Consider the following 16,616-nt stretch of genomic DNA (forward strand, 5'->3'; position numbering starts at 1 on the left):
CCGTGAAAACTTGAGAAGCTGAGTGATTATTTTGAAAAAGCTCCTTGTAAAAACTCCAGGGGAACAAAGAAGCTATCTTTTGCTTATGACCTACACTCACCCCATGTGCTCGCCTGTTCTCTCCATAGTAGCCATGTGGCCCTAGCAGCCTCATGGCCAATGACCTTGTGGACTCCAAGTGCAGGCTCCAGGTGAAGCCTGGGTACAGTAACAAAGCGACAGATTTGAGCTGAGAACACTAGTTAAGCTCGCTAAATGCTGGACTGAACTAAGCATTAATATCACACAGGATCTCTGAACATTTGCCTATTTCTGGCCCTGATTTTCCATTTTGGGAAAGATGGAGATGAGACATCAGAGGGACATCCTTTTGATTTTGCATCACAAATAAATATTACCACTAGACATTATCATCCTCCCTTTTGGGTCCTAGAAAATGCTTTTCCTCATGACACCACAAGAACCCACTTCTACCAGCAACAGAGTGAGATACATAAACCTTTGCTGCCACAAACTATGGGACACCAATGATTTCAGACAACCACCAGAAACTAAGAAAGGGTCATGGGATGATTTCTCAGGGCTTCCAGAAAGCAACAACTCAACAATGCCAACAATTTGATTTCAGACTTTTGATCTTCAGTTATGAAAGACAAAATTGCTATTGTTTCAAGCCACTAAGTTTATGATAATTTATGTCAGCTCTAGGAAATTAATACAGATACCAAGAAAAATTAGACTTAAAATTCATCTCATAATCTTGGTAGCAAAATTAGTAAGTGAATTATACACATTTTACAAAATCCTAAAACCTGAAATAGGTAAAGCAAGTAAATATCACCCTTAATAGAGTATTCCAGTCCTAGACGGTGTTTATCAGTGGTTAGAGCATTCGGTCCAGGCACTGAAAGGTCTTGTGTTTGATTCTAGGTCAAAGGTATGTACCTGAGTTGTGGGGTTTACTCCCCACCCCCTGGTTGGGGCATGTGTGGGAGGCAACCAGTCGATGTGTCTGTCTCTCTTCCTCTCCCTCCCTCCCACTTTCTCTGAAAAGCAATGGAAAAAATATCCTCTGGTGAGGATCAACAACAAAAAGAGTATTCCAGAATGAATAATGTAAAAGAAGCAAAATCATTTTTCCTTCTACACTTCTGGGCTCTTGGCTGAGACATCCCTATAATCAAAGACAGATTAACAGGAAAAAATAATAATCAGAAGTTTAATAATACATATACCTCCTATAAACATGGGAGAGACCCAGGAAAACTGAGTAGCTCTCTCAAATAACTGAAGCCACCACCATCACCTTAAATAACATCTTCAGCTGAAGACAAAAGATGTTGGGGGGTGTCAGTTATGGGAGATTGCCAGGAAAAACACAGCAAACATGGGTAAGGTTCTTATGCAGATTTAAGTTGCCTTCTGCATTAAGAATTTCTGGAGATAAAGTTATCCCCCTCATCCTGGTACAGAGGTGAAAATACCAAGTGGAGATTTCCCTTATAAATTTAAATGTATTTTATAAAGGGTAACTTCTACTTAGTTTTAAGAGCTTCTCACCCACCTGCTATTTATTAAAGTTAACCAGCCTAATATAATCAATATCCACAAAAAGACATATTTTGGGGTGACAAATTCTGTTCCCCTGAAATAGACCACTGATTCCTCTGGCCTTGTTTCCAGTATTCCCTCTTCTATCATTGTGGATGCATTGGAATGGCCAGGCTCAAGGTGACTCATCCTGGTGCTACTTAATGACATCTCATAAATAGTCCTATCCATGCCTGCCAGAGACATTTCAGGACTGAAATGAGAACCAATAGTTATGAGAAGGGTTGGCAGTGGCAGTGATTGTAGGCTTTACATCCAAGCACTTCCTAAAAGATGCAATAGGCCAAGATACATAGGAGGAAACAGACACAAGAAGGAGAATTCCTAGTCAGAGCAAGACTGGAAGAGAGGAATAAAAACCACTTATTAAAGATTTTCACCACACTTAAGACATAAATATTACTGACCAAGTCAGAAAGGAAGGAGAAAAATGGTACATCTTGGGATTATTTGGCAGTCTTTTGAAAGCTGGCCTTATTCTAAACAATGCCTGTCCATGCAAAACTAGAAAAAAAGATTTTGACAAGACTGTACAATATCATCAAGACTTTGACACTGAAAGAAAAAAATATAAGAGTGTAATAAATATGATTGTATCATTATTGCAAATATATTTTAATATTTAAGGGGATATATAATTCAAAAATGTATAAAACAGAATCTGCCAACTCCTGGATTTTAAGAGGGAAGAGGACAGATTCTTCCTAAGTCCCAGATTTATATACTCAGAGAACTCTTCCTAATCCCCACCCCTACTTCCTCTCCCTTTATCTCAATCATGTTCTCTAATTTCAGTGTACATCATGTTAGTGATGCACTTGTCACTTTAGCCAACATATCTTATTAGTGGTATCACTGATAAATCTTTATGTCATATGTTTCTCACCTAATATAAAGATACTAGAGGCACGGTGCACAGATTCGTGCAAGGGGGTGGGGAGGCTCAGCCTGGCCTGTGCCCTCTTGCAATCCAGGACCCCTCGGGGGATGTTGGACTACCAGTTAGCAGTGTGCCAAGTGGCAGGCGGCTGGAGAGGAGCCCAAGCCACTCTCAGCACTTGGCGCTTGGCAATCCTAGTCACTTGCAGCTCGCTCCTTAGAGCTGCTGCGGAGGTAGGAGAGACTCTCACCACCACTGCTGCACTCGCTAGCCGTGAGCACATCTTCTGGCTGAGTGGCACTCCCACTATGGGAGTGCACTACCACCAAGGGGCAGCTGCTGCATTGAGCATCTGCCCCCTGGTTGTCAGTGCGCATCATAGTGACCGGTCCTTCTGGTCATTGCAGTCGTTCCATCATAATGGTCGCTTAAGCTTTTATTTATATAATAGAGGCCCGATGCCCAAAATTAGTGCACTCAGGGGGGTCCCTCAGCCTGGCCTGTGCCCTCTCATAGTCTGGGAGCCATCAGTTGGACATCCTTAGTGCTGCCGTGGAGGCAAGAGAGGCTCCTGCCACCGCCACTGTGCTCGCTAGCCCTGAGCCCGGCTTCTGGCAGAGCAGCGCTCCCCCTGTGGAGCACACTGACCACCAGGGGGCAGCTCCTACGTTGAGCCCCCTGGTGGTCAGTGTGTGTCATAGCGACCGGTCATTCCGCCGTTCGGTCGATTTGCATATTAGCCTTTTATTATATAGGATAGATATCTTAAATATTCATGAGTCAAAAGCTTTTAATGTTATCTGATTGGCTTCAGAACACAGGGCTAGGAAAAGCAGACCTTTGTGGACACCTTGGTCTTTCCAAAAGCATCCAGCCCTGGAAAAGGGACCCACAAGCTGTGAATTTCTGATAACTCTAAACAAGGTACTCAGGGCCAGTCAAAAATGGCATCTGGCAATCAGAGACTGGGAATCATAACAGATCTACCTAATACATAGAAACAAATCCAAACAAGTAGCCAAAATGGAGAGACAAAAAAAATTAAGCCCCATATGAGAGAACAAGAGAATTCTCCAGAAGAAGAGCTAAATGTAATGAAGATAAGCAATTTGTCAGATATAGAATTCAGAATAATGATAACAAGGATGCTCAACAGCATGAGAAACTATATTGGAAATGAAGGATGGCATAGCAGTAATAAAGAACACATTGGAAGAACAGTAAATTAGGGGAAGCTGAGGATTGAATCAGTGAATTCGAAAACAGGGTAGAACAAAATCACTCAGAGGGGAAAAATAATTAAAAATCAGGAAGACAGCATAAGGGAGCTGTGGGACAACATAAATTTTAACAATATTCACATTATGGGAGTGCAAGAAGGGGAAGAAAGTGAGTAAATAATAGAGAACATGTTTGAAGAAATAGCAGAAAACTTCTGTAACCTAGTGAAAGAAAAAGTCACACACATTCAGAAGCACAGAGAGTCCCAAGCAAGAAGAACTGAAGGAGCCCACACCCAGAAACATCATAATGGCAATGACAATGTCAATAATTAAAGACGAAGTGAGAATTGTAAAGGCAGCAAGAGAAAAGCAATTTGTTAACTACAAAGGAGCTCTCATAAGTCAGTCAGCTGATTTTTAATCAGAAACTCTACAGGCCAGAAGGGAATGACATGAAATATTCAAGGTAATGAAAAGCAAGGATCTGAAACCAATACTACTATATCTAACAAGGCTATCATTCAAAATAGATGGTGAAATAAAGAGCTTCCCTGACAAAAAAAAAAAAGGCTAAAGGAGTTTATAACCACCAAAAGCAGCAATGCAAGAAATGTTAAAGAAATTTCTATAATGAGGAGAGAAAGAGAGAGAGAGAGAAACATAGGCATAAAGAATTAAAATAGCAATAAATAAGAACCTATCTATAACAACCTTAAATATAAATGGATTAAATGCTCTAATCAAAAGACAGGATAGATGAATGCATAAGAAAACGACCCAAATATATGCTGTATACAAAAGACTCACCTCAGAACAAACAAGACACACACTGGATGAGAGTGAAGGGATGGGAAAAATTTTACATGCAAATGAAAATGAAAAAAAAAAAGCTGGGGTAGCAATGCACATATCAGACAAAATGGACTTTAAAATGAAGGTCATTACAAGAGACAATAAAGGTCACTACATAATGTTAAAGAGATCAATCCTACAAGAGGTTATAGCTTTAGGAAACATGGATGTAACCAATATAGGAGCAATATTCTGTATATATATATACTTACAGAGAAATTTAAGGAAGATATCAACAGAAGTACAGTCATTGTCGGGAACTTTCAACCTCACTGACTTCAATAGATAGATCCTCCAGAAAAAAACCAACAAGGAAAGAGTGATTCTAAATGGCACACTAGAACAGATGGGTTTAATTGAAATTTACAGAACATTTCACCCCAAAGCCCCAGAATACACATTCTCAAGTTCACATGGGTCATTCTCAAAGATAAATCACATGTTAGAACATAAACCAAGTCTCTACATGTTCAAGAAGATTGCAATCATAACAAGCATTTTCTTGGATCACAATGGCATGAAATTAGAAATCAACTACAGTAAAAACACTCAAAAACATTCAAACACATGGAAGCTGAATTGCATGTTATTAAACAATGAATCACTTACCAATGAGAAGAAGAAAGAAGGAAAAAACTTCCTGGAAACAAATAAAAATGAACACGTAACAACCAAAAATCTATGGGGAACAGCAAAAGCAGTTCTGAAAGGGAAGTTCTTAGCACGAGAGGCCCACCTCAAGAAACAAGAAAGGTTGATAATAAACTATCTAAACCTACAACTTAAAGAACTAGAGCAAGAACAAGAAGAAAAGCCCAGTGTAAGTAGAAGGAAGGAAATAATAAAGATCAGAGCATAAATAAATGACATAGAGAATAAAAATAAACAATAATACAAAAGAACAATGAGAGCAATAACTAGTTTTTTGAAAAGATAAACAAGATTGATGAACCTTTAGCCAGACTCATCAAGAAACAAAGTGAGGAAGTTGAAGATGGCTGCTGATGGGAAGGCAGACTGCAAGATAGTGCGTGAGTGAGAGAACAAAAGGAGAGTGTGTGGTCACACAGGGAGTGTATATTTGTGAGTTGAGGGACATCTATACTCCAAAGGACTGTTGGGGATTGCCAGACGGGGTTCCCCTGACCAGGCAGCCTCCACTGCTGCTAAAATCCATCCTGGAGCAACAGGCACTGACATGGAGACCGTGCCATCTTGAACGGGAGAGTGGCTGTTATCACAATCCTAAAAGTCCCAGGAATCTACAACAACAACACCCAGGGAACAGCTGTGAAGCCAGGAACACTGGACCCCAAGCAGCGCAAATATGCGGACTTGGAGGAGCTCTGCACCTTCTCACGGAAAGGTCAGATTTTCTCTAGGAAAAGGTGAGGTCTGTGATCCAGGCAGGAGAGAGAAAAGGGCACAACAGGAACTAGAGGTCCTGGGGAAGTCTGCGCCCCCCCAAAAAATCCATGGACATTGGGGCTAGCATGATCCGTGAATGTGGAAGGGGATCCACAGGGCTGCTAACAGAAGGGAACTCTAAAAAGCAATCCATAGCTGAACTGGGTGCAAAAGAGCAGCATAAAAATTTTAACAGTGTCCTGGCTGCTTAGAGCAAGGGAAAAAAAGACTGCACAGACTTGCATGCAGCGCCAGAGGGTAAAAGTTGTGAGCTCCCGCACTTACTCTGGCTCTTTTTTCTTTTTTTCTCTTTAAATCCTTGCTTTTGATTACTAATCCCAGTACACAGGATTGTCCAATTGGGGACACTCTCACAAACTTCAGGAGAAAGTTGTTTTTCTGGAACCTGGGGATCAGAGCTGGGAGAAATGATCAGAGAACCAGCTTTGGGGCAGTCCATACTCCCAGACCAGTATTAAGTGGGACTGGGAAAACAAAATCTAAATACTGGCTAGAGAGACTTATAGCCCCGGAGGTCAATCCAGAAACACTGCCACCCAAGGGTTGAATCACAAATTGACTCTTGTGTAAACACAAATAAAGGAGTCTTAAGAAACAAAGAAATACTGCCTGCTGGAAAATCAGGACTGTGGTTTGCAACACAAAGGAACAGTGGAACACAGGGAAATTCAATACTGTCCTGACTACTGGACAGGAAACAGGCATACCAAACAGAACAGTAGAGGAAGTGAATGACCTCACTACTGCACATTTTATTTTTTCATCTTTTACTTAAGAAACGAAAAGTTTATCTTTTTTTTTCTCACTTGATTTTATCTTTTTAATTATGATACTTTTATTTTTAATCAGTATTATTACTACTACTATTTTACCTTTTTTTAAAAGTGTCATTTTATTTTCTCTTTATTTTATTTTATTTTGGGATTAGTGTTCTACATTTTATTTTAATTTTTCCTTTAACATCATTTTACTTTATCTCAACTTTACGTTTATGCCAACAATCTCTTCCTCACTTCTCCACTTTTGTTGTTCTGTTTTTCTTACCCTATTCCTACTTTCTATTTTCCCTATTCCTTCTTTTTACCCCTTGTTAAAAATTCACCCTATTTATATATCTAATTCCTGATCCCCTGCTCTAAGTCCATACACACCTCTCTCTCCTCTTTCTTCACTATCCAATTTTTTTTCCTCTCTGCCCTTTTTTGTTTGTCTGTTTTTTGCTGCTGTTATTGTTTTTCTGTTCTGTTTTAGTTTTTTTGTTCTAGGTTTTTATGTTTTATTTTGTTTTGTTTTGTCTGGCTTTATCTCTGTCCTATTGTCATTTGTTTGATAGTTGATTAGATTGGTTATCATTATGCTTATTGGTGAGATTGTTACTCTTTTTGTTTGTTTGTTCGTTTTTGTTTGATTTTTGCTTCTGTTTTCCCTCTCTTCACTTGTTTTAGGTATTTTCTGTGATTTGCATTCATCGCTAGGTATTTGTTGTTTGCATTTTTTGGGATTAGTGGTTGTTCTATTGTAGTTTTCTCCCCATATAAATAGTCTCCCCCTCCTTTTTATTCTCTTTCTTTGCTCTCTTACTTTTTTTCATTTTCTCAATATCATTTTTGCTTTTTTTTTCTTATCCCCTAATTCTCTTTTCTCTGGTGGCCACTTTATTTTGCCTTGGGTAAATACAAATAAAGGAGTCTAAGAAACAAAGAAATACTGCCTGCTGAAAATATCAGGACTATGGTTTACAACAAAGTATCATGAATACTGTGTTGTAAACACAGGATTATTATTCACGATAATAAGTATTAGTATCATGAATACATTGGTCTTCAGTGCCTTGTGCATTGTGAATCATTGTGTTGTATTTTATGCCTTTAAATCAATGTAGGAGAGAGAGAATTACATAACCAGACACCCAGAGAAGAGAGATCATGGGGAGACAAAGAAACAGCCCACATATGAAAGAAAAGAAGGCAACACCAGAAAAGGAAGTAAACCAAATGGAAGCAAGCAATATGTCAGAGAAAGAATTCAGAAAAATGGTCATAAGGTCGCTGAAAAGAATGGAAGACAAATTCAACAATATGTGTAAGAACGAAGAGGAAATGAAGAAGAACCAAGAAGAAATGAAAAATGACATCACTGCTGTAAAGAACTCAATAGAAAGCATCAAGAGTAGACGAGAAGAAGCAGAGGACCACATCAGTGAACTAGAAGACAAGGTAGAAAAAAATACCCAAGCAGAGCAGCATCTAGTAAAAAACAAACTTAAAAAACAGGAGGAGAGCCTAAGGGAACTTTAGGACAACATGAAATGAAACAATATCTGCATAATAGTGTTACCAGAAGGAGAGGAAAATAAGCAAGGAATAAAAAACTTGTTTGAAGAAATAACGATAGAAAACTTCCCTGATATAGGGAATAAAAAACTCACACAAATCCAAGAAGCTCACAGAGTCCCAAACAAAATGAACCCCAAAAGACCAATGCCGAGGCACATTATAATTAAGTTGGCAAAAACCAATGACAGAGTAAGAATATTAAAAGCGGCAAGAGAGAGACATAAAGTTCACTATAAAGGATCCCCATCAGACTAGTGACTGATTCCTCAACAGAAACACATCAGGCTTGAATGGAATAAAATGAAATATACAAAGTCATGCGAAGGAAAGATCTGAATCTAAGAATACTGTACCCAGCAAGGCTATCAATCAAAATTGAGTGTGAAATCAGGAGCTTCACAGACAAAAACTGACTAAGGAAGATTATAACCACCAAATCAGCAATGCAAGAAATGCTAAAGGGTCTGCTGTAAAAAGAAGAAATAGGAAGCAAAGAAGGAACACAGGTGTAAAGAATAAAAATGGCTACAAACAAGTACCTATCAATAATAACTTTAAATGTAAATGAATTAAATGTCCTAAATAAAAGACATAGGGTAGCTGAGTGGATAGGAAAACATGAACCATATATCTGCTGTCTACAGGAAACCCACATCAGAAAAAAGGACTCACACAGACTGATGGTGAAGGGATAGAAAAAGGATTTTCAGGTGAATGGAAATGAAAAAAAAAAAGCTGGGGTAGCAATACTTATATCTGACAAATTAGATCTCAAAGTGAAGGACATAACAAGGGATAAGGAAGGCCATTTCATAATACTAAAGGGAGAAATCAAAAGAAGAAATAACACTGGTAAGCACACATGCACCCAATACAGGAGCACCCAAATACATAATAAAGCTTCTGGAGGATATCAAGGGAGATAGGACAGCAATACAATCATAGTAGGGGACTTTAATACCCCACTATCACCATTGGACAAATCCTCTATACAAAAAATCAGCAAAGGATCATCATCCCTAAGTGAATCACTAGATCAGATGGAATTAATTGACATCTTTAGAATATTTCACCCCAAAACCACAGAATACACATTCTTTTCAAGTGCACATGGGACATTTTCAAATATAGACCATACATTGGGTCACAGGCAAAGTCTCTTCAAATTCAAGAAGATAGAAATCATAACAAGCATCTTCTCAGATCACAATGGCATAAAACTAGAAATCAACAACAATAAAAACAACCCAAAGAAATCAAACACCTGAGACTAAATAGCATGTTATTAAACAATGACTGGGTTACCAGAGAGATCAAAGAAGAAATAAAAAGCATCATGGCAACAAACAACAATGAAAACACAACAATCCAAAATCTATGGGAAACCATGAAAGCAGTCTTGAGAGGAAAGTTCATAGCTCTATAAGCCTATAGCAAAAAAAAAAAAAAAAAGAAGAAGAAGAAAAAAGAAACATGGTAATAAATTACCTAACCCTACAACTCAAAGAGTTAGAAAGAGAGCAACAAGAAAAGCACAGCATAAGCAGAAGGAAGGAAATAATAAAGATCAGAGCAGAGATAAATGAAATAGAGACCAAAAAACAATACGTAAGATCAACAAAACCAAGAGCTGGTTCTCGGAAAGGATAAACAAGATTGATAAACCTTGATCCAGACTCATCAAGAAGTAAAGAGAGAGGACCCAAATAAACAAAATCAGAAATGAAAGAGGTGAAATAAAAACCGATCCCACAGAAATACAAATGATTATGAAAAAATACTATGAACAACTCTATTCCAACAAAATGAACAATCTAGATGAAATGGACATATTCCTAGAAAAATACAACCTTCCAAAACTCCACCAAGAAGAATAAAAAAACCTGAATAGGCCGATAACTACCAAAGAAATTGAAACTGCAATAAAAAATCTTCCAGCAAACAAAAGCCCTGGTCCAGATGGCTTTACTGGGGAGTTCTACCAAATATTCAAAGAACAAGTGAAACTTATCCGCCAGCATTACCCTAATACCAAAACCAGATAAAGACACCACAAAAAAGTGAACAACAGGCCAATATCCTTGATGAATATAGATGCTAAAATCCTAGACAAAATTCTAGCAAATCGGATTCAGCAATACATTAGAAAGATCATACACCATGACAAAGTGGGATTTATACTGGGGATGCAAGGATGGTACAATATCCACAAATCAACAAATGTGATACATCACATAAGCAAATTGAGTGATAAAAATCACATAATCATATTAATTGATGCAGAAAAGGTATTTGACAAAATCCTACACCCTTTCTTGATAAAAACTTTCAGCAAAGTGGGAATTGAGGGATCATACCTCAAAATAATAAAATCCCTATATGACAAACCTACAGCCAATATCATACTCCAAGGGCAAAAACTAAACTCATTTCCCCTAAGAACAGGAACAAGACAAGGATGCCCACTTTCACCACTCCTGTTCGACCTAGTATTAGAAGTACTAACAATAGCTATCAGAAGATGAAATAAAAGGCATCCAAACTGGAAAAGAGGTAAAACTGCCCTTATTTGCAGATGAAATTATACTATATATAGAAAACCCTAAAATCTCTATAAAAAACTACTAGACCTAATAAATGAATTTGGCAATGTAGCAGGATACAAAATTAATGCTCAGAAATCTATGACCTTTTTATACAACAATAATGAACTCACTGAAAGAGAAATGAAAAAAAAATTCCATTTACCATTGCACCAAAAAAATATTAAGGTACTTAGAAATAAACTTAACCAAGGACATAAAAGACCTGTACTCAGAAAACTACAGGACATTGAAAAAAGAGATAGAGGAAGACATAAACATATGGAAGAACATACCATGTTCATAGATTGGTAGAATCAACATAATTTAAATGTCCATACTACCTAAAGTAATCTATAGACTCAATGCAATACCTATTAAAATACCAATGGCATATTTCAATGATCTAGAACAAACTCTCCAAAAATTTATCTGGAACAAAAGAAGACCCCAAATAGCCACAGCTATCCTGAGAAAGAAGAACAAAGTAGGAGGGATCACAATACCAGCATCAAACTATATTACCAAGCCACAGTTCTCAAAACTGCCTGGTACTGGCACAAGAACAGACATATAGACCAATGGAACAGAATAGAGGACCCAGAAATGGACCCAAGCCATTATATTCAATTAATATTTGACAAAGGAGGCAAGAGCATACAATGGAGTCAAAACAGCCTATTTAATAAATGGTGCTGGGAAATCTGGTCAGATACATGCAAAAAAAAAATGAAACCAGATCACCAACTTACACCATACACAAAAACAAACTCAAATGGCTAAAGGACTTTAATGTAAGTTGGGAAACCATAAAATCCTACAAGACTACATAGGCAGCAAAATTGCAGACATATGTCTTAGCAATATATTTACAGACACAGATCCTAGGGCAAGAGACAATAAGTACAAAATAAACAAATGGGGCTACATCAAAATAAAAAGCTTTTGCACAACAAGAGAAACCATCAGCAAAACAACAAGAAAGCCCACTGCATGGGAGAACATATTTGCCAATGCTATCTCTGATAAGGGTTTAATCTCCAAAATTTACAGGGAACTCATACAACTTAGCAAAAGAAAAATAAACAACCCGATCAAAAAATGGGCAAAGGACCTAAATAGACACTTTTTGAAAGAGGACATTCAGAAAGCCAAGAGACACATGAAAACATGCTCAAAGTGACTAATCATAGGAGAGATGCAAATCAAAACAACAATGGGATACCACCTCACACCTTTCAGAATGACTATCATCAACAAATCAACAAATGACAAGTGCTGGAGAGGATGCAGAGAAAAAGGAACTCCCCTTCACTGATGGTGGGAATGCAGACTGGTGCAGCCACTGTGGAGGACAGTATGGTGTTTCCTCAAAAATTTAAATATGCAACTCCCATTTGACCCACTAATACCACTTCTAGGAATATCCTACCTTATAATAGACAAATATGCAAATTGACCGCACCTTCGCTACGCCCAAGCCACACCCGCCAAGCCACGCCCGCCAACCAATCAGGATGAGTATGCAAATTACCCCAACAAATACGGTGGCTAATTTGCATATCAAGTCAGTGTAGAAAGAAGCCAAGAGATGCTGAAGGGAGCAAAGCTGTGGAGAAGCAAGCAAGCCGGGGTGGGGGGAGGAGAAGGGCAGAGCAGAAGCAGGGCCGGGGGAGAAGGAAGGAGAGAGGGGCGGGCTGGCGGAGAAGGCGGGCCGGGGGACAAGGGAGGAGCGGAGGCGGGGCGGAGTAGAGTGCAGCAGGAAACCCTATTGCAGGATTTTTCCTGCAACGGGAACGCTAGTATCCCAATAAAACAGAAACACCAATCAGAAAGGATATATGCACCCCTATGTTCATAGCAGCACAATTTACAATAGCTAAGATTTGGAAACAGCCTAAATGCCCATCAGCAAATGAGTGGATTTGAAAACTGTGGTACATCTACACTATGTAATACTATGCTGCTATAAAAAAGAAGGAATTCTTACCATTTGAAGCAGCATGGATTGAACTGGAGACCATTATGCTAAGTGAAATAAGCCAGGCAGTGAAAGAAAAATACCACATGATCTCACTCATTTATGGATAATAAAGAACATTATAACATGATGAATAAAAAGATAGATAAAGAGGCAGAGAAGCATCACACAGACTGTCAAATTACAGCGGGAAGGCTGAGGAGTGTTGGCGGGGGGTAAGAGATCAATGGAAGGACTTGTATGCATGCATATAAGCACAACCAATGGACATAAGACACTGGGGGGTGGGATGAGGGCATGTCCCAGTGGGTAGGGGAGGCTGGGGGAAGGTCAATGGGGAAAAAAAAAGGAGACATATATACTACTATTTGTAATACTTTAAATAATAAATAAATAAATAAATAAATAAATGAAACAAAGAGAGTGGACCCCAATAAATAGAATGAGTAACAAAAGAGGTGAAATAACAACTGACACCACAGAAATACAAAGGACTGTAAGTAAACACTATGAACCACTATATGCCAACAAGCTGGACAATGTGAATGAAATGGACAAATTCCTAGAAAAATAAAACCTTGCAAAACTGAATCAAGAAGAATGCGAAAACCTGAACAGGCCAATAACAATGGACAAAATTGAAGCAGTAATTAAAAAAACTTCCAGCAAACAGAAGCCTGGGTCTGAATGGCTTCACAGTGGAGTAAAGACAGGCTCTTCAATAAATGGTATTGGAAAATGAAACAGGTACATGCAAAAAAATTAATTTACATCATACACAATAATAAATTTACATAACATACAAGAATAAACTCAAAATGGATAAAAGACTTAAATGTAAGCCATGAAGTCATACAAATCTTAGAAGAAACCATAGGCAACAAAATCTCAGACATATCATGCAGCAATATGTTTTCTGATACATCTCCTAGGGCAGTGGTCGGCAAACTCATTAGTCAACAGAGCCAAATATCAACAGTACAATGATTGAAATTTCTTTTGAGAGAATTTTTTTAAACTTAAACTTCTTCTAATGCTACTTCTTCAAAATAGACTCGCCCAGGCCATGGTATTTTGTGGAAGAGCCACACTCAATTGTCCAAAGAGCTGCATGTGGCTCGAGAGCCGCAGTTTGCCGACCACGGTCCTAGGGAAAGGGGAACTGAGGATAAAATAAACAAAAGGGACTACATCAAAATAAAAAGCCTCTGAACAGCAGAAGAAACCATTACCAAACTGAAAAGGGAACAAAGTATATAGAAGAACATATTTGCCAATAATACATGTGATAAGTGGTTAATATCCAAAATATATAAGGAACTCATACAACAAAAGGAAGAAAAAACAACACAATTTTTTTAAATGGGCAAACGACCTAAATAGACACTTTTCCAAAGTTGTCATACAGATGGCCAAGAGACATATGAAAAAATATTCAAAGTAACTAATCATCCAAGAGATGCAAATTAAAACCACAATGAGGTATCACCTCACTCCTGTTAGTATGGCTACTATCAACAAATCAACAAATTACAAGTGCTGGGGAGGATATGGAGAAAAGAGAACCTTAGTTGGTAGGAGTGCAGACTAGTTCATTCACTATGGAGAACAGTATGGAGTTTCCTAAAAAAATTAAATATGGAACTGCCATTTGACCCAGTGATCCCACTTCTAATAATATATCCTAAGTAATCTGAAACAGCTATTAGAAAAATATATATGCACCCCTATGTTCATAGCAGCACAATTTACTATAGCTAAAATCTGGTAACAGCCTAAGTGCCCATCAGTAGATGAGTGGATAAAAAAGCTGTGGTAGATTTACACCATGGAATACAATGCAGCAGTAAAAAAGAAATATCTCTTAACCTCTGAGACAGCATGGAGGGACCTGAATAGTATTATGCTAAGCAAAATAAGCCAGTCAGAGATCTCACTCATATGTGGAGTCTAAAGAAAAAAATAAACTGATGAACGCAATAAGTCCAGAGATATAAATATGTGGAACAGACTGATAAATCTCAGAGGGAATTCAGGGTGGGTGGGTGATTGGGAAAAGATTAAACAAATAACTTATATGCACATATGCATAACCAATGGAAACAGATAATAGTGTGGTGAAGGCCTGTGGAGGGTTGCAGGGGCAGAAAAAATGGTGACATATCTAATACTTTCTACAATAACATAATTTTTTAAAAAAGCTTTGAGTGGACTGCATATATCTACATACTGTATATAAAAGCCTAAGCCACCAGCCGACCATTCCACTGTTCAACTGTTCGACCAGTAGCTATGATGTGCACTGACCACCAGGGGGCAGATTCTCAAGACACAGGCATGGAAACATGGAACAGACTGATGAATCTCAGAGCGAAGGTGGGATGGGGAGGGAGGAAAGAGATTAACCAATGATCTTATATGCATACTAGAGGCCCGGTACACTGGTGGGGTCCCTTGGCCTGGCCTGTGGGGATCTGCCAAAACCGGTAGTCCAACATTCCCCGAGAGGTCCAGGATTGCAAGAGGGTGCAGGCCAGGCCAAGGGACCCCACTGGTGTACGAATCCATGCACCAGGCCTCTAGTATATACACACTGAGTGGCCAGATTATTATGATCTCTGAATGCATAATAATCTGGCCACTCAGTGTATATCTATACTAATAAAAGGGTAATATGCTAATTAGACTGGGAGACCTTCTGGACATCCTTCTGGACAAAACCATGGTGGTGGGGCCAAGGCAGATGTGGTTAGGGGCGATCAAGCCAGCAGAGGAGGGCAGTTGGGGGCGAGCAGGCTGGCAGTGAGGGCAGTTGGGGTGAGCAGGCCGGCAGAGGAGCAGTTGGGGGCAAGCAGGCCGGTAGACAGAGTGGTTGGGGGTGATCAGGCAGGCAGGCAGCTGTGCGGTTAGGAGCCAGCAGTCCCGGATTGCAAGAAGGATGTCCGACTGCCAGTTTAGGCCCAATCCCACAGGGATCCCAGATTGGAGAGGGTGCAGGCTGGGCTGAGGGACACCCCCCTCCCATGCACGAATTTTGTGCACTGGGCCACTAATATATATATATTTAGGGTTGGGCAAAAGTAGATTTACAGTTGTGAGTACACGAAACATAGTGTGCATTCTTGTATTATTAATTATTGCATTTTTTCACAGCAACTATAAACCTAATTTCCCCCCACATTGTGTAATCCATTTAAAGCTAAGTAAGATAATTATTTTTCTTTATTAAAAATATATTTTATTGATTTTTTACAGAGAGGAAGAGAGAGGGATAGAGAGTTAAAAACATCGATTAGAGAGAAACATCCATCAGCTGCCTCCTGCACACCCCCTATTGGGGATGTGCCCGCAACCAAGGTACATGCCCTTGACCGGAATCGAACCTGGGACCTTTGAGTCCACAGGCTGACGCTCTATCCACTGAGCCAAACCGGTTTTGGCAAGATAATTATTTTTCAATCCACTTATTCCACTTCAGGGTTGTGGGTGGCCAGAGCCCAACCCTGTGATGGAAGGGTTGTATTACACATACACCCACACTCATTCAGACTAGAACAATTTAGACATGCCAGTCCATCTCATCTGTATACCTTTATGATGTGGGAGGAAACCAGAGCACTCAGAGAAAACCCATGCAGACATGGGGAGAATGTGCTACCTCCACACAGCCAGTGGCCTAGTCCAGGAATTGATTTTTTTTCCTTATCAATATTATAACAAAAC

Source organism: Cnephaeus nilssonii, assembly GCF_951640355.1.
Source record: "Cnephaeus nilssonii genome assembly, chromosome: X".
In the NCBI taxonomy this organism is placed as follows: Eukaryota; Metazoa; Chordata; class Mammalia; order Chiroptera; family Vespertilionidae; genus Cnephaeus; species Cnephaeus nilssonii.